At 50.7% G+C, this 23,582-nt stretch overlaps 1 pseudogene; it reads right to left on the reverse strand.

Moving 5' to 3' along the window:
• Positions 1–3,649: 3,649 nt before the first annotated feature.
• LOC119520677 lies at positions 3,650–19,030 on the reverse strand (annotated as a pseudogene).
• Positions 19,031–23,582: the final 4,552 nt, after the last annotated feature.

The following is a 23,582-nucleotide window of genomic DNA, read 5'->3' on the forward strand; positions in this document are numbered from 1 at the left end:
CTTGGTGGCTACTGTAATAGATTTGTGCTATTTTGCTTTGTGTTGCCATGTCAAAAACTGATGTTTCCAACTAGGATGTTTATAAAGAGAGAATAAATTAACACATTTCATGATACATTATTTTATTTATATAACTCAAGTTTTTTTACTCACCTTGATTACAGCAACAAATCAGTGGGGTATAGTTTAATAAACTATAAATTTTTTACTAATTTTAACAACAGATTGCTAAGTAATACTCTGTAATTCATAATACTTAACATACATACGTAGGAAAATTCTGTCTGAGAGGACTGATAAGTGTGGATGCTTTTTAACTCAGGAATAGATAAATGGATGATTAGTCATGGGCTAAGTCCCCATCACTGGGTCAGCCTTAAAGACACCAGGTTTCTCATCTACAAAAAACTACAAACACAAAAGAGTTACATTCACACTTACCAAGTAGGCATTTTTGCAATTTCACAGAGCTTATCCTTATTTCTATATTTAATAAGACTATCATTGAGTACATCTAAAAACCAAAAAAAAAAAAAAAAAAAAATACCATGACTGCAGATACTCGTAAAAGTACTTCTCACAGTGTATCTGGGAAAATAGCCAAACCTAAAGCCAAACTATAGCTCCAGTGAGTGTTTGCCACCTCTTTGTCTGGATACACACACACACACACACACACACACACACACACACACACTCAATGAGGCTCCATCACATGCTCACCCTAGCATTCTTGGCCAGAGAGAATGCCACTGCTTACTTCTTTTGTGCAATGTTTATAAAATACAGTGTTTTCATACAGTGTTTTGAGACCTATCACAGTGTTTTAAACCTGAAGACCAGGCAGTGTATGGGTAACTCCACCCTTTCCTGTGAGGGTGGAGGGGAGAACACTGTGAACTGACAATAACCAGAACATCCTGGGAGCCACCGCCTAAGACTGGAGGAGTGTGTTGAGAGCCCTGAAGTACAGTGAGAATATATGAGTCATGGTCAGAATCTAAGAAAGAAAAAATCTCTTGCCACAGCAGCATCAAATTTCAAACATGAGAAGGGCAGATCTGCAGGTCTTTTCACACAGCTCTGTAAAAGCCAGCATCATCTTTCCCAGATCAGAAGCATAACCAGAGTGGTAGCAGTCCTTGGTCATATTGTGCTTCTTCTCACATACCTAGCTGAACTGCCCCTTGGATAATTAAGTTGATGAGGTACCAATTAAACTGAGTACAAGCCCTTCCTACTTCTAATGTGTGAGAGGGACTATTTTAGAGGACTATTTGGGTTGCATTAGGAAAGATGATGAGGGATGGATTTACAACTGCTTAATTCCTACCCTCCACAATCCTCTGCCTGGAGTCCATGACACTCAAACACCCCCTTTCTTCTAGATTGTTCTCTTCAAGAGAGGAAAGACTACTTGAAAATGAACATGGGAAGATGCTGACATGGATGTATTGGAGACAAGCATGTCTTGGGGGCCATCCTCCCTTACATCCACATGTCCACAGAGCAGAAGATGTTGGACCTCTCCATTGTTCTAAATCTAAGAATCATTTTAAACATGATAAAAACCAAAGGTCTTCAAAGAAATGGCAACAAGGCTTTAAAAACTATATTTTCATGATCCCATGTGTTGAGATGAGGCCCCTGCTTCAAGGTCCCCATCCCATCTTCCTCCCCAGCCCTTGGCCAGGCTTTGTACATCATTATCAAGATTTTGCTTGGTCTGATTCTGAAACAAGTCCAGGTACTTTGATCCAGTGTTTTCCTTCTGCGTTTCATGTGTGTTCTTCAGGTTTAAATCTCATTGCCTTGTTTGGTGGCAACCAGAAAAGTCAAACAGTTCAGGTACAATTTCCCACAAAAAGGGTAGTCACAAGGGGCAGTCCCAACACTTTTGTGAGACAGGTGTGGTTGCTAGCAGTAAGCACATACCAACACTGAATTCTGGAAGGTACTGGATAGAAACAAATAATTAAACCCTAGACTTAGAACTGTTACACAGTTTGATGTTTTTTGAGGAGGGAAAGTTACCAGCTACTGTAAGGAAAGGCACTTTGGAAAGCAGTTGGAGCTGACTACTGAAAAATGAATTAGCCACCTTGGAATTTAATGGTAACTTAGCCAGTTTTCAAATTGCACAAAGGAGGAGGCAGTGGATCCCCATCTTGGCATGTTTCTTCCCCTTGTGAGTCCATTTCCTCTCACAAAGAAATGTTAACTATCAAACTTATCCAGAAATTTTGCTGCTGAGGGAGAAACCATTCAGTTAGTGTATACACTATCATTGGTATATCTTAGACACCCAATGTTAGAGCAATTGAATCTTGTGATTCAGACCAAGACTCTCTTCAGGCCAGTTCAGGCCTGCACACCTAAAAATGAAAAAAGATCATTCATTCTGCACTGAAGAACTAAAACTGCATGTGCAGTTAGGAAGGCCTTGGCAAAACTCCCTTTGATGTTGAAACCAAACTTCTGGTTTCTGTGCCAGTTGTATTTAATGATTTTGTGCTCCTGGACTCCAAAACACTGTTCTATATTTTGGGAATATCACAGGCTCCCTTGGGTAAATATATCCAAATAGAAACTACCCATTTTGACTGAACAATCTCGAAACTCTCAGATTGGTTATGTGTTTATTGAATTGTTTAACTCCATTTTTAAGGCAGAATCAAGTAGCAGCACACCATTGTAACAAGTCACTCACTGCTACAGGAAGCTTTGGCTCTGTAAAATCCCCTATCTTAAAAGAAGCCTACTCATCCATCATCAGACACTGCCATGGTGGAATGGCCCTTCTGACTGGAGGGCACATGCAGGCAACTTCACAGCCTCACAAATGCAAAAGAGATGTAGTGCTAGACCCCAAGCCAGTAAGGTAACTTTGATTCAGGATGCATGCAAAAAAGATGGAAAAATCTCCACTGAAAGATACTTTATAAACTCTGAGATTTTGAAACAATCAAAAATTAAATTAGGAAACAGACAAAAAACTCTCAAATGTGTCATTGAAAACAAAAAATATTTTGGCAAGAACTGTATTTACTCTCTATCTCATGATTTCACCACCACAGACTACATTCTTTTAAATAAAAGCATTTTATCCTTCTTTCAACATTGATTTCACAGACATTTGTCATCAGAGGATGTGAAAATATTACCTGACAGGCATTCTTCCTGAGAGGACTGTCTGTCCATGCTCCCCAGCACTCTTGCCCCCAGAAACAGGGCTGTAGTCACCTGCTGGGAAGGCTTTGCCCAGGAGGTTTGGCCAGGCAGTAGATGCTTCCTTTCTAAACTAAATTCCTCCCCAAATCTGGGAAATTTTCTGAAGTATTAACTTACAAGTATAGTTCCTTGAGACCCCCACTTCCCCCTCTCCAGTGGCTTATTAATCATTTTTCTCAGCATCTCCTAAGCTGTACTGTCCTTTATGTCCTTGAGTTTCTGAATGGTGTGGGAATCTCACTTATTTTCACATCCTTTTAAAAAAATATAGTTGCAAAAATGCCTAAATAGAAATCCAATGCACAGACAGACATGTACAAATAAAAAGGCTTCAGAGCAGACTTTGGTTTCTCACTCAGACCAGAAACACTCTTGGAAAAGCTTTATAGAGATGGAGGACAGGTCAGGCTTTATGGTGCTAGAACCAAGTAAAGGCATGTGGAATTCTACCATAGGGTTTGTTTTTAACCCATGTGGAAGGGAGGCTGTGAGGAAGGGGAGCAATGTCATAGTCCACCAGGGGTGTCTCCTTTTCTGAGAGGGTGTCATCATACAACAGGGAGTCTGATGAGTTGGATGCCACCAGGTTCAGGTATTCCTGGGGGTGAAGGGAGGCCTGATTACTGCAGCCATGATCCTGACCATGGAGGCCTGTGCCCTCTTGCCACCATTGGGGCAGGGTCCTGTACACCCAACTGGTGAATCCCTGACTGGATGGCCTCCTACCTCCGATCTAGACCCTGTGCGTCCCCAGCCTCCCATCCTCATTCCCTGCCAACCTGTCCACACTTGCCTGCCTCCTGGTCTTTCCCTGAGTCTGTAGAGTCCCCTCCTGTGGATGCCCCATTCTGAAACTTCCCCAAGGAAGTCTACTCCAGGAGAGCAACAGAGTGCTTGTCCTTGTGCTGCCTCCAGGGCTGGGAGTATGGCCACTGGTTGAGGGTGAATGCAGCCACTGTCAGCCACTGCTTGGCTTCTCCCACCTGTCCTCCCAGACAGACACTGGACAACCAACTCTGCATTGCTGATGCCTCCTTGGGCCTTGGAAGAGCTGGTGGAATCCCAGCTCCTTGAGCTGAAATGAAATGCTCCAGCCTCCCAATATCTGGTGGACAGGGTCAGCTCTCCCCTAGAACTCTGCATCATACACAATGTCATAGCATCCTCAGGGCTCTTGGTCACAGAGGCCAATTTCACAGAAGCAGCAGTGCCAGGCTTCACTGCCCGAGCCCAGTGAGCAAAAAATGCCTACCACTTCTTTGGCCCTGGTTAATTGTGTAAAGAGTTGTTTGCACTTCTTTTCTGGCTGCTTTTCCTCAATGTTCTAGCAAGGCTGGGTCTCCTGACATCAGTTTTTATTTTTGTTTAGGTAACCCCACAATCACAGGCCCCAGAGGTTTGGCAAAACTGATAACTGATGTTAAACTGCACTGAAAGTGGTCTTATCAGGCATCTTGATTTTGGGGTCTAAAGCAATTGCAACACTGAGTAAACATGTTCTTGTCAGGATGAAACTGCCACATGAATGCTGTGAGGGTGGGGACCATGACTGTTATGTTTACTTGAAACCCCATCATTTAAGCCAGGATGTGGCACAGAACAGCCACTGAAAATGTACTTACATTATCACTGACTGAACAAATTGTATACTGCTGGCACCAGCGCTGAATCTGTCCCACCAGACATGTTTGTTTTGGCCCACACTAGGCTTTTAAAATTTTAAACGAGTTGCTAATGTTAAAAAAATATGGGATTTAACACTCCATATTTCAGAATTCAGAAGATCTGGTGGGCATCATTTGGCTAGCACAAGTGCCCTTGAGAAAGGACCGGTGACCCCTTTGCCAACACCCACCCCCCCAGCCAGGCCCCTCATAGTGTCTGAGTTTAGGATACCCTGGCTGCTCTAACTTTCTAATGTTCCATGATTGAAGATGATTTCACTTGGTTTGGAACACATTTCTCCCCCACCTGTTTGGGGAGAGCTCTTTTGAAATGTCACTATTTGAAAGGAAGATCAATGGCCCGGCTCCCAGAAAAGGGTTTGGTATGCTGCCTGCCCCAAGGGGGCAGTGTGAAGACCTCCCTCTGAAGGGGGCAGGGATATCTTGGCACAGCCTAGCTCTGCCCAGCACTGGGAACCCCATATGCCTAGACCCAGTATCCACTCCTACTCTGGGGTGATGCCAGAATCCCCAAACTGCCACATTCAGCCCATGGGAGGCTGGGTCCCAGGAAGTCAGCACCAGACATTCCCTCTGCTTTTAACCATCATCTACTCCAGTTCTTTGCTGATGTTGGCAAACACGGGCCTCCTATCTGGTTCCAGCTTCCAGTACTGAAGCATCAGGCCATACCTGGGGTTGTGGGGGGAAACAGATGCAGACATGACCATTCTGCAAGGCCAGGTCTCCAGAAGACTGCCCCATTATGGCCTCTGCACCTAGCCCCAAGCCATGAGTTCCCAGCTCCAAAACTGTTTCTGCATTGCTGACACCTCCTCTGAGTCCCACTGTGTGCTGGATAAAGCAGACCTGTCAGGACCCAGCCTGTGAGCTCATCAGGGCTGCTGAGTGCCAGTATCTTAGAAACATCCCACCCCAGGAAGGTTTCATTTTCACCTCCCTTTTAAATAGCCTGGAAAATAGCTGATTGTGAGGTTTACCCCCTGTGACAGCTGAAGTGGGAATGCCAGTCCCTAAGTCTCTTATGAAGGGCAGATGGTACCAAGCCAAAAGGAGCAAGTGGTGCATATTTCTGGCTGTTTCTCCACAATGTTCTAGCAAGGCAATGTCTCCTGGCATCATTTGTCTTTTTCTTTAGGAAGCCACACAATCACAAGCATCGGGTTTTGCCCAAGCAAGACACTGATGTTAAATTATACTGATAATGGCCTGATCAGGCATATTGCTTTTGGGATGTGAAGCCATACAATACTGAGTAAATGTGTTCATGTCAGGATGAAACTGCCATGTGAATGCCCTGAGGGCAGGAGCTAATGCCTGTCTTCTTTACTTGAAATCCCAGGATCTAAACCAGAATGCAGAAAACAAGAACAGAAAACTTGCAAAGGACACCTGCTGTACATGTCTGCACCTTCCCCAGCTGGCCTTGCTTGTCCATCCTCATGCTCCCCTACATGGCCTGAGCCTGGCAGGGAGTGCTCAAGATACATTATGGAGTGAATTGACAGGGAATACATGCCTCCAAGGAGTTGCCCTAGTAAGGCTCTGGGATGCCTTTTGGGATGAGGGGCAATGGCAGTGAGGGACCATTCATTGGCTGACTCTCTGACTCCTGGCCCCTCCCACTGCTGAGGGCTTGGCCAGATGTTTGTGGGGACATGGAGGAGTTCCCACACCTTTCTGGAAGCATTAGTGAGGGGGATCTTTGCACCTTGCCATCTTCCTATAGACAGTGATTGCAGGGAGTTACTGTTATCTGCACCTTCCATCTGCCCCAGGAGGCCCCTGCCTGCCTCTGAGCCTCATCACAGGCACAGCCCAGTGCACCTTGCTAGGCCCTTCTGAGTTGTCTGCTCTTCCCCCAAGCATGCCATGGGCCACTCCTTGGGCTTTTGGCACCCTTTGGTCTCCCACTGCCAGTTCACTGGGCCATGATCACCCTCATTCTTTATGTCCTCAGGAAAACCCTGCCACCCCCACCCACTGTCATGAGCAATGGTGGTTCCCTGAGACTTCCCTCTCAGACTCTGTTCTGGGACTCCCCAGGGTCTGGCTTACCTAGGTCAGCACCCCTGGGCTGCTCAGGAATGCATGGGTGGGGTGGGAACTTTGTTCAGCAACCCCTCCTTTCCCAACACAGCCTCAGCCAAGGGGGATCAGGGCAACTTGCTCACATATTTCTGCAGGTGTTGGGGTACTCCATCTGGTAGCTGGTCTTCAGGAGGTTGAAGAGCCACTCAGGGAGGATCCCAGGTTAGGGATAGACCCCAGAATCATGATTTCCCACAGCAGGACACCAAAGGAGCAGCTGCAGGACAAGTGGACAGGGAGTGGCTCCATGGGGCCATGGCCTGCCCAGAGTGTCCACACACTGTATCCCCAGTAGCTCCATCCTGCATGGGGACCAGCAAAGGGGCAATGAGACCAGCATCCATCACAAAACAGCCATGCTCAGGGGCTGCAGCCTGGGTTGAGTGTTGCAAAGATGAGGCAGCAGGGGGTTGCTGAATGAGACCTCCTGATGCCCAGCCCAGGCCCCCAGTGATGGCCCAGGGGCAACGCTCTCTGAGTGCTGGCCCCCCACATGGGGGGGGGGGCTTTTGAACCCGTGTGACCATATTGTAATGTCACCATGGACTGAGAGAGACAGGTGTGGGAAAAGTGAGCCCAGGGCTTGGGGGTTCCCTATACAATCCTTTTGTCTTTTCCATTTGCTTCAAAATCTTCATAAAATCTTAAAATAAGGGAACTGCCAAAGAAAATATTTAACACTGGCGACAAATTTACTGTTAAATGGGAAAAAATCATGCCCCATTATGGTATGTATCACACAAGCCCATTTATGGTAACAAAGAGTATACATGCACACCATGGAAAATGCTAGAAGTTCATGCCTCTGTGTGCCTGCAGTCATCCCTTATGGGTGGTGCAATTTAATTATCCATTTAGTCTCTTTGTTATATTTTCTCTGCATTTTCCAATTTGACCATAGCCAGTATGTACATTATTTTCATAATCAGAAAAGAGTTGCTTAAAATTCTTTGGGGAGGGCCTTTATTGTGTCCCCACCATTAAAGATATGCAGAACTGTTGCTTACAGAACACTTGAGAAACAAGTGAGAAATATTTTTTGTGAGAAATATTGGTCTTGTTATTCGACCTTCAGAACTGAGTCTTTGTTCCCATCTGGGGGCACTCTGGGGCACACAATCCTCCAGCTCCAGTGAAGACCACCTCCAGACCCAGGGTGTCTATCCCTGGCTATGGGCATGGGACAGTCATGGCCTCTCTTGTCTGTGGCTGGCTCCAGGCTCAGAGCCCACAGGGAAGGGACTGTTGGGTAAAGAATGGGACAGGAATGGGAAGGGAGGGGATAGGGGAGATGGTTTGGAGGTCACTGGTCCCACCCACCATTCACACACCACCCAAGCACTGGCTGAATGAATGCTCCAAACCCCTTGGCTTGGGGGGGGGGGTCACTGTAATTGTTGGCCATGGGCCAAAAGGTCCTTGGGCCATCACTGTCCCCACTGTTGCTACACACACACACAGCCTGAGGTCACCCCTGTCACCTATGTCAGGAGGCCAGGCCAACATTACACATCATTCTGGGTGGTGTAGTTGTGATCAAAGAGGGATTCGATTGCCACCCATTTGATCAGGATCCTACCATAAAAAGGGGTTAGGAGGAAAGTGGTGACTGTCATTCTGACCAGAGAAAGGAGTCCTGGGGCATGGAGATCAGAGGGTGGTTGGCAGGATTGCCCCTGTGCTTCTGCTCCAGGTGAAAGCTGAGTCACAGCACACAGAACTCTATGGTAACAGGCCCTGTGTCACTCTAGGAGTGGGCTTGCTAACACATCAGTAAGACAAGGTGCCCAGCTAGCCCATTACCCCACAGCCACACTGTACCATATCATCTCCATTAAGAAATCCACAGGAAGCAAGCCCATGCCCCTTCATGCCAGAGACTGGAAGACTCTGGAAACCTCTGAGTGGTACAGAGCATGTCTTTGCCCTAGATGGGCCTGACAACCTTGTCCACACTTGATGCTTCCAAAGAGGGGCTTGAAAATGGCTGAGGAACTCAGAGGCAATAATGACTGCCTCACCCACAACTAGAAAAGATGGTAGAGCTAATCCCTCTCCCCACTGTCTCCTGAAATGGGCAGGAATCACTGCACTAAACCAAACATTATTGAAAATTAAAAAAGGTCCAAATTTTCAGAATTAGGTGGTAAAACATTCTGTCCAGCACAATCTCCCCCAGCAGTCCTGAGGCTTGCTGTGTTTGGGAAACCAACATCGTTTATCTCTGTCAAGGAGCACCCGATGCAAAGGGCATTCCAAAGGCTCTTCTGGTGGCACAGATAGGCTTTCCACACCCATTCCCAGGCATCCCACCATCCTGCTGAATTGCTGAATGGGCAGAAGGTGGGATTGTACCTGACTCTTTCCAAAGCAGCAGGAGAAATCACTTTTCTCCTGTGTGTACCCCACACAGGCCACTGGTAATCTCTCACTCTCATGCCACTTGTCTGAGACAGACCACCCAGGGCCTTTGTAGTGCACCTCCTTGGAGGTATCGGCATCATCAACACTGAGCCCTCTGGATGTGCCACACACAGGGAAATGATACTCACATGCAGAACTGAGCTCTAATGAACTGGCCACTGGAAGCCAAACATGAAAGCACCCGAAATAAAGTGGCCTGGTCCACTAAGTGCAGATGTGGATGTTTGACTTGGGACTTTTCAGTAACCCACACAGTTGCTTACAAAAATCTCATGGCAAATGGTGCATGGTCCCCATGCAAGCATCTCATGCAGACTTCCCAGAATGTAACTGTGCCAAGCAGGGTACATGCCTCCAGGAAGGAGAGCTGGGCTCCAGCTCCCTCTGGCACTTCAAAATCAAAAGTTGATGGTTGAGAGGTCTCCTGTGGACCCCCAACCCCACCTGGCTGCCCCATGCCTCCTTCTCTGTCCTGCAAACTTGTTAGTGTTGGGCCCCTTTCAGGACACCCCTGGTGAGGAGAGCTGGTGCTTAGGTACACCTGGAATCCTGGGGGTTCTTACTGTGCCTACTCATCCTCACCTGCCTCAGGGTATATGTCCTCTGGATGTGGGGCCTTCCTGATCTGAAGGACCCAGTGGGTACATGCATAGAAGTGCCTGCAGCTGCTGCAGCAATCCAACTGGCTGTACTGAGCCCCTCTGCCCTGATCTCCTACTGGGGCTGCACCCCAGATTCTCAGAAACACAGCACATGTGCACAGAAGGCTGGAGGACCAGGCCAGGTCAGATGTCAGAAAATCTGGGAAGATGCTGAGTCAGATGTCAAAAAACTGGGAACATGCTCCCACTCACCCAGGAGGCCTCCTGGATGCTGACCCTTGCAGGTAGTTGCTTGTCCAGACCCCAGAAGAGGCTTGGATTTGAGTAAGGGAGGACAGCAGCATGGGCTGGGGGAACTTTAGTTAAAAACCCAAAGGGCTTTTGAATTTGTTTTAAAAACTCAAATCTGCCTCTGACCTTGCAGTAGAAGGAGTACCATTCTAGAGTCCTATCCAAGGACCAACTGGGCTACTATATCTGCAGTGGGGGCAGCCTGGCAGTAGAGGGGCTCCCATGGCATGTGAGTTTGGGGTTGGACCTTGGCCAGCCATTGGACCTGGGACTCTTGGGGAGGACTCAACTACAGCCAGTGGCTAAGACAGTGGGAAGCAGGGTCACCACTGGTATGCATGACAAGCTCATGTGCCTGGCTGGGGTCCAGTACCTTTCAGCATCTTCATGGCCACTGTGGTGTAGCCTGTTTCACCTTTGAGGTGGAAGGCAGTCACCTTGACCACTTTTCCAAATTCACCCTCTCCCAGAGTGTTCCCAAGCACAAAGTTCTTCTGTGGAAATTCTCACTTTGGATCCTCCTACATTGGGGTTGAATGAGGGGTTAGGTGGGGGAGAGGTGACCAAGAGTGATAGGGAAGAAAGAAGGAGAGTGCACACATGAGTCCCCTGTCTTTGTAGAAGGTGGGATCCCACAGCTTGAAGGGTGCCTCTGAACCAAGAGCCACTGGGTACCAAACATGAGGTTGCCAGACCCAACCTGTGCACTGAGGGCCACAGATCCCACCCCAGGCTAACCTGTTTCATCTTCCTCAACTCTAAAATGTCATAATAGCTGGGCTTCTGAGAGCCATTCCAGGGCAGACCCCCCCCCCCCTGCAGGTTCTCCCTGCAATGTTTCCAACTCTCCTAGACATGCCTCACTTTGGAATCCCTGATCTCAGGCCCCTGGGAGGCTGTGTTGGCCTGTGGAGACCTTTCAGGGCACCTCCAGAGGAGCCAACTTCCCTCAAGAGCCCAGAGAGCTTCTCAGCACAGGACAAGCCCGCAGATGGTGATGCATTGGGCACCTGCTTGGTGGTCCCCACCTGTGTTCCTCAGAAACCTCCCCCCTCCCCAAAGCATAGAGGAGGAACTCTTCCCTGAGGCCAACAGACTCTCCTGACAGTTGCTGCCTGCCTCTGGCAATTGTTGACCCATGGGCTATACCCATCCATGCCCTTGTCCCTGCTCCCACAGAACCCCTCCAGCACCAGGGCCACCTGGACATGCCAGACTCCTTTCCCAGCTCCCTTCCCCAGCCTTGTCCACTTTGAATTCCAGTATGGGGGTGCCCAAGGCAGTCAGGCCAAAGGCACCTCCTGGGCCTGCACCAGGGGTCAATCACTCCATCCCTACAGTGTATACCAGGCACCTGCCACCTCATGCTCTCCACAATTTTAAGGCTGGTAACAGACACCTTTGAGAAAACCCTGGGCCATCTGCTCTTGCCTCATTTTCTCCAAGAACACACAGTCAGAACCAACACCAACCAGAGGTCAGCATGATGCCACCATTGTCCTCACTGCTGCTGCCCCCACCTGCCAACTGGCATTTAACAACCACCTGTTGTACACTTGCCTCCCTTCAGGCCTGGGATCACATTTCAAACTATGTATATCAACACCCTCAAATACCTCCCTGCTCTCCACAGCCCTCTTCCCTACTCAGCCTTCTCCCTGCACTGGGGTAAGCTCTGTGCAGGTGGGGGTGCTGTCAGTATGCCCACCGTGGCTCCCCCGTACTGGGCTCACAGTGGGCTAAGCATCACTGGCTACCTGGAACTGCAGGTGAGGAGACCCAGGCCTGTACCAGGAGGTCCCAGATGCAGGGACCAGTGCAATCTCTGCACCCTTGCATGCTCCCAGTACCCTGGAGGCCAGAGATGAAGCTGGCCCAGGGAGAGGTTGCCTCCCCACCCTGGCAGCACCCTTTCAAGTGGAGCTCAAGAGAATATGAAGGGCATACAAACAGATCTGGATATGAGAGTGGGCTGGCAGGTGTTAGCCAAAGAGTAGCTGACCATGAAGGCCTCAGCAGGCTGGAGGGATGTCATCTTGGCCAATGTGATGGGAGGTTTGTGGGTGTTCTTGTTGTAGCAGTGGATGCAGAAGGTGGAGAGAAGCATGAAGATGATGAAGGAGAAGAGCACAGCTGCAGCAATCACTGTGTGGCAGAGCTCATCGCACAGGGTCTTGGCAGGTAAAGGTGGTTGTGAGAGTGCTGCCCAGAGAGTACCCCAGAAAGCCTCCGAATGAGCTGGCCAAGCACTTCAGGAGGCACATGTGGCAGTGCTCATGGCCTGCCTATGTCCACAGCAGCCAAGAAGTTGCCTGGCCTGTGCTGTTCACTTAAAGATTCTGAGAATGATTGCAAACATGTAAGCAACAATAACCAGACAGTGGACCTGTTCCTAGCACACTGTGTACATTATCTCTCTTGCTGCTATGCTGGTTATGACCATCCTGTCTTACTGATGGAAAGAAGCCTGAGGGTGAGCATATTGCCTGCAAGGACTGCCCTCAGAACCTTAGCCCATGGCACCAGCACCCAGATAAATGGACTACCTTGGGGTTTGGGAGGATAGGCAGATTTTCCTCTGTGGTCCAGATCTTTTTGGCATTTTCTTTTTAAAAAGGGAAAAAGAAGAGGAGTCTAGTCCAGGACAAGGGCCATGCAATAACAATGCAGATATCTGATGACACTCCTGGGCTTGGGCAGAGAGCCCCACCAGTGTGGTCAGTTAGGACATGGGATAGAGGCAGAGCCTGGGACTCCTGCTGGTCACTCAACTGCCACCCCTGAAGACCCACCTGGGAGATTCTAAGAGCAGGGGCCCTGCTGGACAGTCCCTGTGGTCCCAGCCATGCCCCACACAGGGAAAATCTCATCACATGAATTATTCATTGGAAGAATTAAATTTACTGCTTTGTTAATTTTATCACAGAACTTCAGACCTGAGAGGCACTTTACAGAGGGCATCCAACTCAACTTCCCCATCATTCAGATGAGGACACAGCCTGGAGAGAGGAAGAGTCCTATTCATTCACCTTCCTGCACTTTCCTCTCTCCCTGGGTGCTTGGAATTGCTGATTTACATCCTCCCTGGGGAGTGGGAACACATGGGGATCACTGTGTGGCAATTCTTGGCCCCCACCCCCAGCATCCACTCACACTGGCTGTCTTCTGTCTCACAGAACACTTCTTCTCCTCAGGGAAGCAGTTGCAGATGCTGAGGCTGGCTTTAATACCCCAGCACTCCCCTGGCTTATGACCCCTAATCTTTCTGCTGACCCTTGGAGACCCAGACACATCCACCTCAGACTCCTGGCCTGAAGACACACCCAGAGACTTCCACATCATGTATCCACCATGAACCACACTGAAGACAGTGCCCATGGAGCTTGCAGAGCCCCTTCACCCACCAATGCCCACTCCCTCAGGCCCAGGGCAGGCAGTGAGAACAGGGATGCCCAAGTCCCAGGGACAGGAGGCCCAGCCATGACTCTCCCAGGCCCACCTCTCAGCCAGACCCCACAGAATGCACAGGAGACATGGGGCCTTCAGGAGTCCCAACAACACTGGGGACAAGTACCTTCCATAAGCCAAGAAGGGGTAGTAGGAAGAGCAGTCATGGCCCACAGGGTGGGAGAGCTGCACCCCATTTGGTGCCAAGACAGTGGGCTGCTGAGGGGGTGGGGAAGAAATTTTGTCCACACTGGAATCTTAGGAAGAAATCAACTTATAAAGCAGAGGTTGGTGACCAATGTGACAGAGGGTTGGGGGGAAGGGGAGCTCCCCAGGGCCCTACCCCTGACTGAAACAGGGCTTACAGAGGTAGTCCTGGGGGCAGATGCAGATGTTCTTGTTCTCCATGGCATCATCACACCCATCAGGGCAGGTGTTGGTGCTCAGAGAAGAGGTGGAGAAGTTCTTAGTGATTCCTATGGCATATAGCAGGCAGTCACCCCTCCCAGAATATTCCAGGGACTACTCCCACCACCCACCCTACCCTGAAGCACCCCTCTAGAAGGGGCATGCTGAGGCCTTGGCAGAGGAATAATTGGTCTGAATACTTGGGGGATCCCCCAGGAGCAGCAGAGGGCTCCACAGTCCTGGCCAAGGTCCCATCTTACTTCAAGGAGATGACGCATCAAGGCTGGACAAGGCCAGGCACCTATCAAGGCCACTCAGTGTGTGGAACCCTTGAAGTGGCAGGTACTCTGAGCCAGCCACTGGCCAATGCACAGGGAGCAACCTCCATTGGCCTGGGCCACATTCCTGGGAATAACCATTCTCTCCCTCCTTCCTCCCAACTTTGGCTCAGCTCTTCCCAAGCCCTAAGTGGTGGCCCAAGGCACCTTTGGTCCCAGGAGGAGGCACCATCCAGGCAGCTTGCCATGGTCCAAATGAGCTGCCTGCACCCTGCCCACCCTCTCCCAGGCATCATGAGATCCCCAAGGAAACAGGTACTAGGGAGGAAATGCAGAGAAGGGAAGGCTTATTGCAGAGGCCTGTGGGGCCCACCCTATCACTGCCTCCAAGGAGTACATCCCCCCACTTGGTTAACAACCCCCCCAACAGCCACTGTTCCAGTCTCTCAGCACCCCTAGCCTGCCATGCAGGCCTTACCTTTGCCATCACCCTTTCTCTGCTCACACCAGCCAGAGAGCCCAGGCTGCCACACTCCTCACACTTGTTCCATCCAGCACCCACCAGTTCCATCCAGCACCCACAGATGGGGAAGACCCTGACTGAGCTGCCTCATCAATCAAGCCCAAACTGGCCCAGTGGAACAGAATGCACAACCACATGATGGACAGTGGCAGGGTCAGCTACTGCAGGAGGAAGGGCATGGGGACAGTGAGTCAAGGAGGAGAGCCAGACCCTGCAAACCAAACTTTGGGACCTGGGTTAAATGTGTATTTTGGACAAACCAGCACCACTTTTATGTTATCAGTATACCCAGCATATGGCATGAAGCCTACTTGGAAGTGTCTTCCAAGAGTCTGCAAATATCATATGGGAAAGGCTCAAACCAAAAGCTGTTTGTTGTTTATCTGGAATTCCAATAAAACATGCATCTGTGTTTTCTCTGGCAACCCTGAAGCCAGTGCATGCACAGGATTTATAAAGGTTGTTACAGGTGGCAGCACCAAGTGGTGACTGGCTCCTCTGCAGTAACCTGTGGTGAAGCTTTTGTGTGCTCTTCTGATTTTACAGAGGAGGTGGCTGTGGCTCAGGGATGTTCAGGACACCATCCACAGGGGCCAATTCTGGGGCATCCCCATGCCCTGGCCTCCCCCACTCTACTAAAGCCTGCACTGCAGGGAGAAGCTGGGGGTGCAAGGCCAGGCTCCAGGCTCTGGGGAACCAGATTGCTCACCAGAAGCCTATTCCCCCACCCCATGGCAATGGCAGGAGCAGGGCCAGGTACTTACATGTCCCCTCAGCCATGACAAGCAGCTTTGCCTGGGTCTGACTACGGGTCTGCCAGGAGGTCGGTGTCAGAATGTATTGGAGTTTGGTACACTTGGGCTGCTGCAGCAATTCCATGTCATTCACAAACAGGGTCCCAAAAGTGTCCTCAGTGGAGATGGCCATGTCCAGGGTGCTGGATTTGTCACTGGAGGTCTCAGCCTGTACAGAACATGTACACCACTGAGGTTCTGGCAGTTCTCCATGCAGACCCTTCAAATCTAGGTGGGGGGTGGGGGTGTGCACCAGGGATGTCTGAGCTGGGAAGCAGCAGGGGCTCCTGCAACAGTGGTCCCCCAGCCTGGGGGCAGATGGTCCCTGCCCCAAAATGCCCCACCCTTCCACCCCATCTGAAACCACAACTCATTTTATGCATGAGCCAACCTTAGTCTGGGGGTCCCTAGGCTGTCCCAGCTCTACTCAGTCCCCTTCCATCCTGCTCTTGTGAGCCAGATATCTCCAGCATATGGGGAAGCAGGGGACAGAGGGGAAACCAGACATTGTTATTTGGTGGCAGGTAAAGGACTGGGCAGGCCCTCCAATGAGGCACCACATCACCCACTCACTTAAGTCATGAAAGGTGACCACACACCCCCATGTTCTGGGAACTGTTTCAGAAGCCAGTCATTTAGCAGCGACAGAGCAGAGAATGTCCCTGCAATCCTGGAAGTCACATTTCAGGGGAAACCTGAGCCCTCACCTGTGCAAACACACAAATCTGCCAATATACAATGCTGTCCTGTAAACCCCACCCCATCCCTGTAGCCCTGTACCCCACCCATTCATCCCTGTGCCTTGACCAGGAGCAGCCCTCTGGGATTCTAGGTGGCCCTGCTCAGTCTCAACTCAGGCCACATCCAAGGGCTGGTTAGGCCAGGGAGGGGGCATTGTCCACACCAGCCCTACTGGCAATCTGCTAAACCAAGGCCACACAGCACTCATCCAGGGGTAGCCCCAACTGTCACCACCCAGACAGGTAACAGCCATGGGCTTACCTGGGCAAAGTGGCATGTCCTCCTGCTCATGGCAAAGGAATAGGTGCCAGGGAAACAGAGGCTGAGGGGCAACATGGACACATTAAAGTACAGGAGGAGGACACCATTCCCCAGGTCCTGGAAGTCTGATTCTTTGACCAGAACAGCCATCTGCAGGGCACAGCTCTCTGAGATTGGCAGGCTCCAGTTGAGGACAAGCCCTGGGGGTATGAGTGGAGATGGCACAGATGGTTACTGAGTGGCCTGGGCCTGAACCCCACCTCATGCCCCTTGCAAGCCTCCTTCTGCAGCACACAGACCTGCACACACATGTGTGTCCCTCCCTGCAGGGTGTGCAGAGGGTTGGGTGGGGTAGGGGGGTGAGGTCAGAACCACATACTCAATAGAGAATCACAGAAACCCACCACACTGCAGCAGCAGCTGGTGTACACCAGGAACTAACATGTTTCTGCTACCAGCTATGTGCCCAGCCTGTGTGCTTTTTAGCTGAGACTAAGCTACAGGGTGGTACCTGCCATGTACACAGCACTGGGGCAGGGATAGGTTCAACCTGGGTGGGGGCAGGGCAGTGGGTTGCTGAGAAATGAACAGGATTGTGCCAAGCAGACTGGGGTTGATGCTCCTGCCTGCCTGAGAATTCCCCAGAAGCAACCCCCAAAATAAGGCTCCAAGTGCAAGGGGGGTATTTGGAAGGTGACCCCAGGAAAGCCCAGGAGTGAGGAGGGAAGGGGAGCCCTTGGGTACTAGCTGCTGGTGGGTGCAGGGCCAGGTGCTGCCACTGTCTGGCACTGGCTGGTCCCTTACTGTAGTCATGCACCATGTCCCAAATGAAGCTGCCATTGGCCTGGGTCAGGGTCTTGTTGGGCACATGATCCGTGCAGAAGGACTGGCAGGCCCAGGGGTGCCTAGACAGCAGTGTGCTGGTGTACCTCTGCAGGAGCAACCCAGACACCAGCACCACATCTGTGTGTGGAAGATTCACAGAGTGGCCACCACTGTGCCCTACAAGAGAACAGTGCTACCCAGGGAGGGTGGGAGGAACTGCCTGGTAGAATGAAACATGCATTCCCATTTTGCTGGAGTACAAAAAATGGGGTCTTAGGGTAGCTGAGGGGTGGGCACAAGATCTTAGAGCAAGAGATGGCATTTCTGGAACCCAGACAAGGGCATGAACCAAAATGTCCTCAAAGCATCCTTCTATGTCAAGTGGGAAGGTTTGGGGAGGAAATCTCAGGGAAACAGAGCACCACTCTGTGTACTGTCACCTGTGTCACTACAAAGGCAGCCATTCCAGGCTTCCATGGCCTTGTCCCATAAGTTGGGCTTTCCTACCACCCTCCACTTCCAACAATCCTACCCCTGGGGTACCTAGAGAGGCAGCCAAATGTCACACAGGGAGGGTACAGTATCCCCACCCTCTCCACCCTCAGAACCAGGTGGGTCAGGCTGCAGGATATCCCATGGCTGGCAGGTGGACATCACACTCAACCTCTCAAGGCCAGAGAGACAGGGAGGGGTTAAGTGGGGCACCCTCAGACTCCAGAAGGGAACCCACAGCAGCCCAGCACAGGGATTGGGGTCTGAGCTCCACCCAAATCTCTCCCATCCTGGTGGGACCCCCCAGCAGCCTCAAGTTCCATGGGCACAGAGGGGCAATCTGCAAATTGCCCTGCACTATGTCAGCTCTTCTCCCAGCCCCAGAGCACACCTCCTGCCCTTGGGGCACCCCTGAGACCTGAGGATGGTGGCTTAGATGTCCCATCTGGGCCATGGGGCAAGAACAGCACAGAGGCACCCACAGCCCCCTGCACAGGTCAGACAATGGGGGCAGTTCAGATCCTGGTGGGCCTCCAGTCCCCAGAGTCAAGGGCAACCTGTGTGCCTGCAGGGCTTTAGCCTCCACCTCTTGCCCATGACCTGGAGGCAGCCCCACTCCCAAGAGACAGACACACCAATGAATGGGTGAATAAATGCATTCAGCAGGCCAGAGAGGACTACATGAGGGACAGAGAGATGGCCACCCAAATGCACACATGCATGAAACAGGTACCTCTTTCTGCTTGAACTCCTCTGTGCTAGTGGTGTCCTTACTGCTGTGGAAGGAGGGCAGTGAGTCATCCTTGTCATTTATGGTCATGAGGAAGGGCGCCATCACCTCCTCCTCACATGCACCAGCCCACACCATAAACACTGCCACCAGCTCATACTTCTCATGCTCATGGTGCAGCGTCCACTGCATGCTCACCTCCAGGCTGTCTGGGGCACAGCAGAAGGGCACACTCTCACCCAGGGTGGAGCATTGCAGAAATGCCTGTGTGATGAGGGCATCACAGGCCAGCTTCTGTTCCTGGGGTCCACTGGGAACAGCAGCACCAGGGTGGGGGAGTGGGAGGGCCTCTGCAAAGGACACAGCTGGGTCCACACTGGAAACCCTGTTTGCCACCACCTCTATGGCCCCACACATGTGTGTAGCCATCACTACTGCAGGAAGAGCTGGACCCGGGAAGCCTCCCAGCACATCAGCTCCTTGCCAGGCTCCCAGAGACCATGAAACCCATCCTCAACAGGACCCATGAGCAGAGACTGTCTGGGGGTTGTCTCTGGCAATGCAGAGCTTGGTATCCAAGGCCTGCTTGTGCCCCCTCAAGGCCTTGGGGACCAGTGACTTTGGCAGCTGGAAGGGAAATGCAACCCCTCTGGTCTGGGCTCCTGTAAGGAGGGTGAGGAGCCCCAGCTTAAAGCCAAAAATTGAACCACTTTCCCTTCCTTGTCCTCCCTCTCTGGGCTGCAGGCCCAAAGATCCAACTTGGGCATTTGATGGCTCTGAAAATATAATGCTCAGAATTATTCAAAATTATGGAAGCAATATGTGCTCATTTTCACCAATGTGAGAAAGGCAAAAAGGATAAAATTAAGTCAGTGCCATTATACCACTAGAAAATGAACTAGGGGTGGGGTGGGGTATACTATTGGATGAGGTTAGTGTATAGATATTTCATGGCTGCTTGGATTTTCATCCCTGCTCTACCACCTCCTGACTGAATGTCCTAAGGCTGCTCATTTGTTCTCTCCATGCCTCAGTTTCCTCATGTAAGATGGGAGGATGATGGCTTAATTAGCTCACTTTAGGCCAGGCACTGCCCTGCCTTGGTTTCTGGGGAGGGTTGGGCAGAACACTGTCACTCCTTCAACCAGAGCCCCCAACCTGAAATCCACCCTCAAGAAACAGTATAGAGAATGTGAGCACACTGTGGACCCCTCCTCAGGGAGAGGGGAGTTAGTGTCAGTGCCACCCATGGCTGACCACAGAGGGCTCCTCAGTTCAGAACCACAGAATTAGCAGCAGCTGGAGAAAGGCATATGACAGGTTTTCCTGTGTTTTGTTATTTTTTTCTGATTTCAAAAAAAAGTCATCAGAAGTTTTAAAAATTAATTGTCATTTTTCATGAAAAAAGGGCAGCAGGCAAAACTGGAGGCTTTACTGACAACTTTGCACAGAGACATTTATCCCTGCCCCAGGGTAGAGGAAAGGAAGCTGAGGGCACTGTGTTTGGGTTTTCTTTCACATCCTCTCCACGTTTGTGTGCTAAACCTGACACCAATCCATGCTTCACTTGCAAGAACCCTGCCTTGGTTCCATACCTTTCATTTAAAATTGGGCACAACCACCCTTCCAGAGGCAGCCCTGCTACACCAGGGTTTTTGTCTTGGGGCATCTCTGCTGAAACTCAGCCCATGAGCAGATTTCCATGGGGCACCAGCAGCTTCCAGCAAGTTATATCAGCATGTCACCACAGCAACCCCAACCCCTACCCCAACACCAAAAGAGTTGCACCCATGACCCCTCCTATGAAGTATCCTGTATCACAGCTGCAAGGGGGCCCTTCCTTGGAGGGTCTTAGGATAGTAGCTCCTGCTTATATCTGCTATTCTTGTGTTTTTAAACTCTTCCTGGGTTCTCTGCTGTGTTAATCATGCCTGATAGTAAACTTTCCGTGATTGTTATACTCAGTAGCTTCTTTTTGCTGACTGGACCCTGCCTGGTATATGGGGACCTCTGATTGCAATGGATCAGATCTCCTAACACCAGGCCACTGCATGTGTTTTCTTACAGTGGATTCCCCTCTGGCCTCCAGCCAAGGAACACTCCAGTCCCTTAAATTCCCTGCCATCTGTATCCTGTAGTCTGCTCAGGAAACAGCAGGATGTGTGAGTGCTTAGCATACTCTGGATGGGGAACTGCCACCCCAAAACCTCTGCCCACCCAGCCCCCTACACCATCATGCCAGGCCCTTCTGGGAGCTCTGACCACCTGGGAATGCAGGATGGGACAGTGTCCATGCCCCATGATAGACAGCCCCCCTCTCTGCCCCATTATCATGGGTTTGGTGCCTGCATCTTGTCAGCAGGGCACAGCATGGTGCTCCCAGGAGGTCACCCTGTCATCCATGCCCACAGCAGAGCTCTGCCTTACCCCAAACCTACTCTGCCTCCACCCAGTGCTGAGCCTCCACTCTCCTTTGGGCCATCTTGGTGGCCACTGTCCCCACTGGGTGCTAATGCCTTTTTTTACTGACAGGTAACTGCCGCTCCTCCAGAAAGTTTAAGGACTTATGCTAGATCAAAATTCCAGGGGTTTTCCAGTTCCTCTTAACTAATCTCTCCCAACCAGAGAAGGCTGAGGGAACATAAACATGTAGATGCATTCTCCAAAACCTTCCTCAGAAAGCTGTGGTCCTGGCTCCCTTGTCATGCTGGACATAGAAGCAAGCCATCCTCCCTGCACCCTGTCCTGCAATTGTAACCAGAGCCCATGTAAGGCCAGAACCTGCAGCCATCTTGGCAGTTGTAACCAGAGCCCATGTAAGGCCAGGACCTGGTGTTGGAGGCCTGTGGGTCACTGTGGACTCTCACTCACTGCAGATGCTGAGCTTCTCCCAGGTGCTCTGGTCCAAGCTCTGGTTAAGGTAAGTAAGGCCCATGTCATCCTGGATGTTGGTCCAGTCATTCTTGTGCAGCCATGAGTGTAAGGCACTGTAGAGGTGTGGACCCAGGTGGAAAGTGACCCCAACCCCAGTAAGGTCCTCCAGGGAGACGATGAATAAAAGGGGCATGCCTGCTGGCTGACCCAGGTACAGCTTCTCCCATTAGTGTCTCATGAGAAGTATAGGCCCAGCAGGACTGCAGGGAGTGGGGAGTGGACATGAGGAGGGAGGACAATGATGGGGTGTTGTCCCAACCCCTACCCCACACCTGTCACTAAGCCTGCAGCAGAGGCCTCCAACCAGACCACCATCTCCAACAGCAGCCTGGTGTACACTCTGTTGAATTCTTCCTAATGGGTCCAGAAAATTCCCTAATGAACAAATCCCATCTTTCCTAGAATCTTCTGATTTTTAGTCCCGAGTATGTAAACACACAGTTGCTTGAATAGGGAAACAGTGGCTGAAAGTTCACAAAAAGTGCTTTGAATAAGAATAAAAAGGAGAAAGGGGTGGTCCATAAAATAGCTGCAAGAGCATTCTACATTGCCCAAGCTTGATGAGCATGCATGCCACATGCCAGCCTGGTGTTCACACATGCTTCTGAACAAGTGGAGCCCGAGTTTTCACATGATGCAGCCAGATCAGCAGGACAGGCAACGCTGAAAGCAATGAATACTGGTCTGAACTGTTTTTGGTAAAATGTGTAAAAAATTAGAATTTTTAAAAAGATGGATAGTAAAATAATGCTTAAAACCCATTAAACCCTGCAAATGTACTCTATAATGGACACACACACACAAAACACCAGCACACAGAGCAGGTATTTGAGATCTGTACTCACGTGTGACTGAATCATCTTCTCTGTCAGTGTATTTTCAACATGGCCCTCCTCCCTTGTGGGGGTCCTGGAGGTGGACTGGGGGCTGCTGCTCTGTCCAAGGGCCACCCCATACCTGTGGTGCCCTGGGAATTCTGGGAATAGATCTGGATTGGGGAAACCATCTGATGCCAACTGGAGTCAAGTGAAAAGAACAGGTGGGACTGATAGGGGTCCCCAAAGTGGTAAGGTGATAGGAAAGTGGGAGGCTGCTTTCACTCTGGAACATTCTCCCGGGAGGACACATGCACTGGTCACGCCCAGCATGGGTGCTGCATGTTCCCTGTGGGCCTCTGTCCCAGGATATCCAGAAGCTTCTGCCCTTGGTTGCAGCTCTTTGCTCACCCAGCTGGCCTGGCAAATGTCCAGGTTACACTGTCTCCCTGGTGATATTTACATGGCCTGTCCCCAAGGCTTCTTGTCACTTCCCACAAGGGTCTTGCTGGAGCCTCCCCTTGTTTCCTGGTGGGGGAAGCCCATGGCTGCCCTGGCCAGAGTGCTGCAGGTCTCCACTCTCAGGAAACAGAGGGATCCACAGCCATGGGCACAGATTCAGGGAAGAACACCAATGCTCCCCCTACAATGGGTCCAACAGCAAGGAAATGTTCCAAACCAGAAGCAGATGCCAAGTCTTGTTCCTGACACCCGCATGAACATTCAGAGTGGGAAAGTGTGAGCTGGACATCACATGGGGCTGGGAAATGCTGTGAGGACCCTGACACTAGTTGCCCCAGCAGATGGGCAGGAGGGTTCCCCTGCCATGTCTTGCCCCCATGGCCTTCAATCAGGGTGGGTGTGAAGTGGGCACTGCCCAGCCATCATCCAGTGGGAAGAAAGGCTATGCAGAACATGGACTCTTCAGTGCTCACCTTGTCCAAGCTGGAGGCACAGCCACAACCATTGCTGTGTGAACAGAAACAGAGACAGAAAAGAAGGTAGTCATT

The sequence above is a fragment of the Choloepus didactylus genome, chromosome 26 (genome assembly GCF_015220235.1).
Source record: "Choloepus didactylus isolate mChoDid1 chromosome 26, mChoDid1.pri, whole genome shotgun sequence".
NCBI lineage: Eukaryota > Metazoa > Chordata > Mammalia > Pilosa > Megalonychidae > Choloepus > Choloepus didactylus.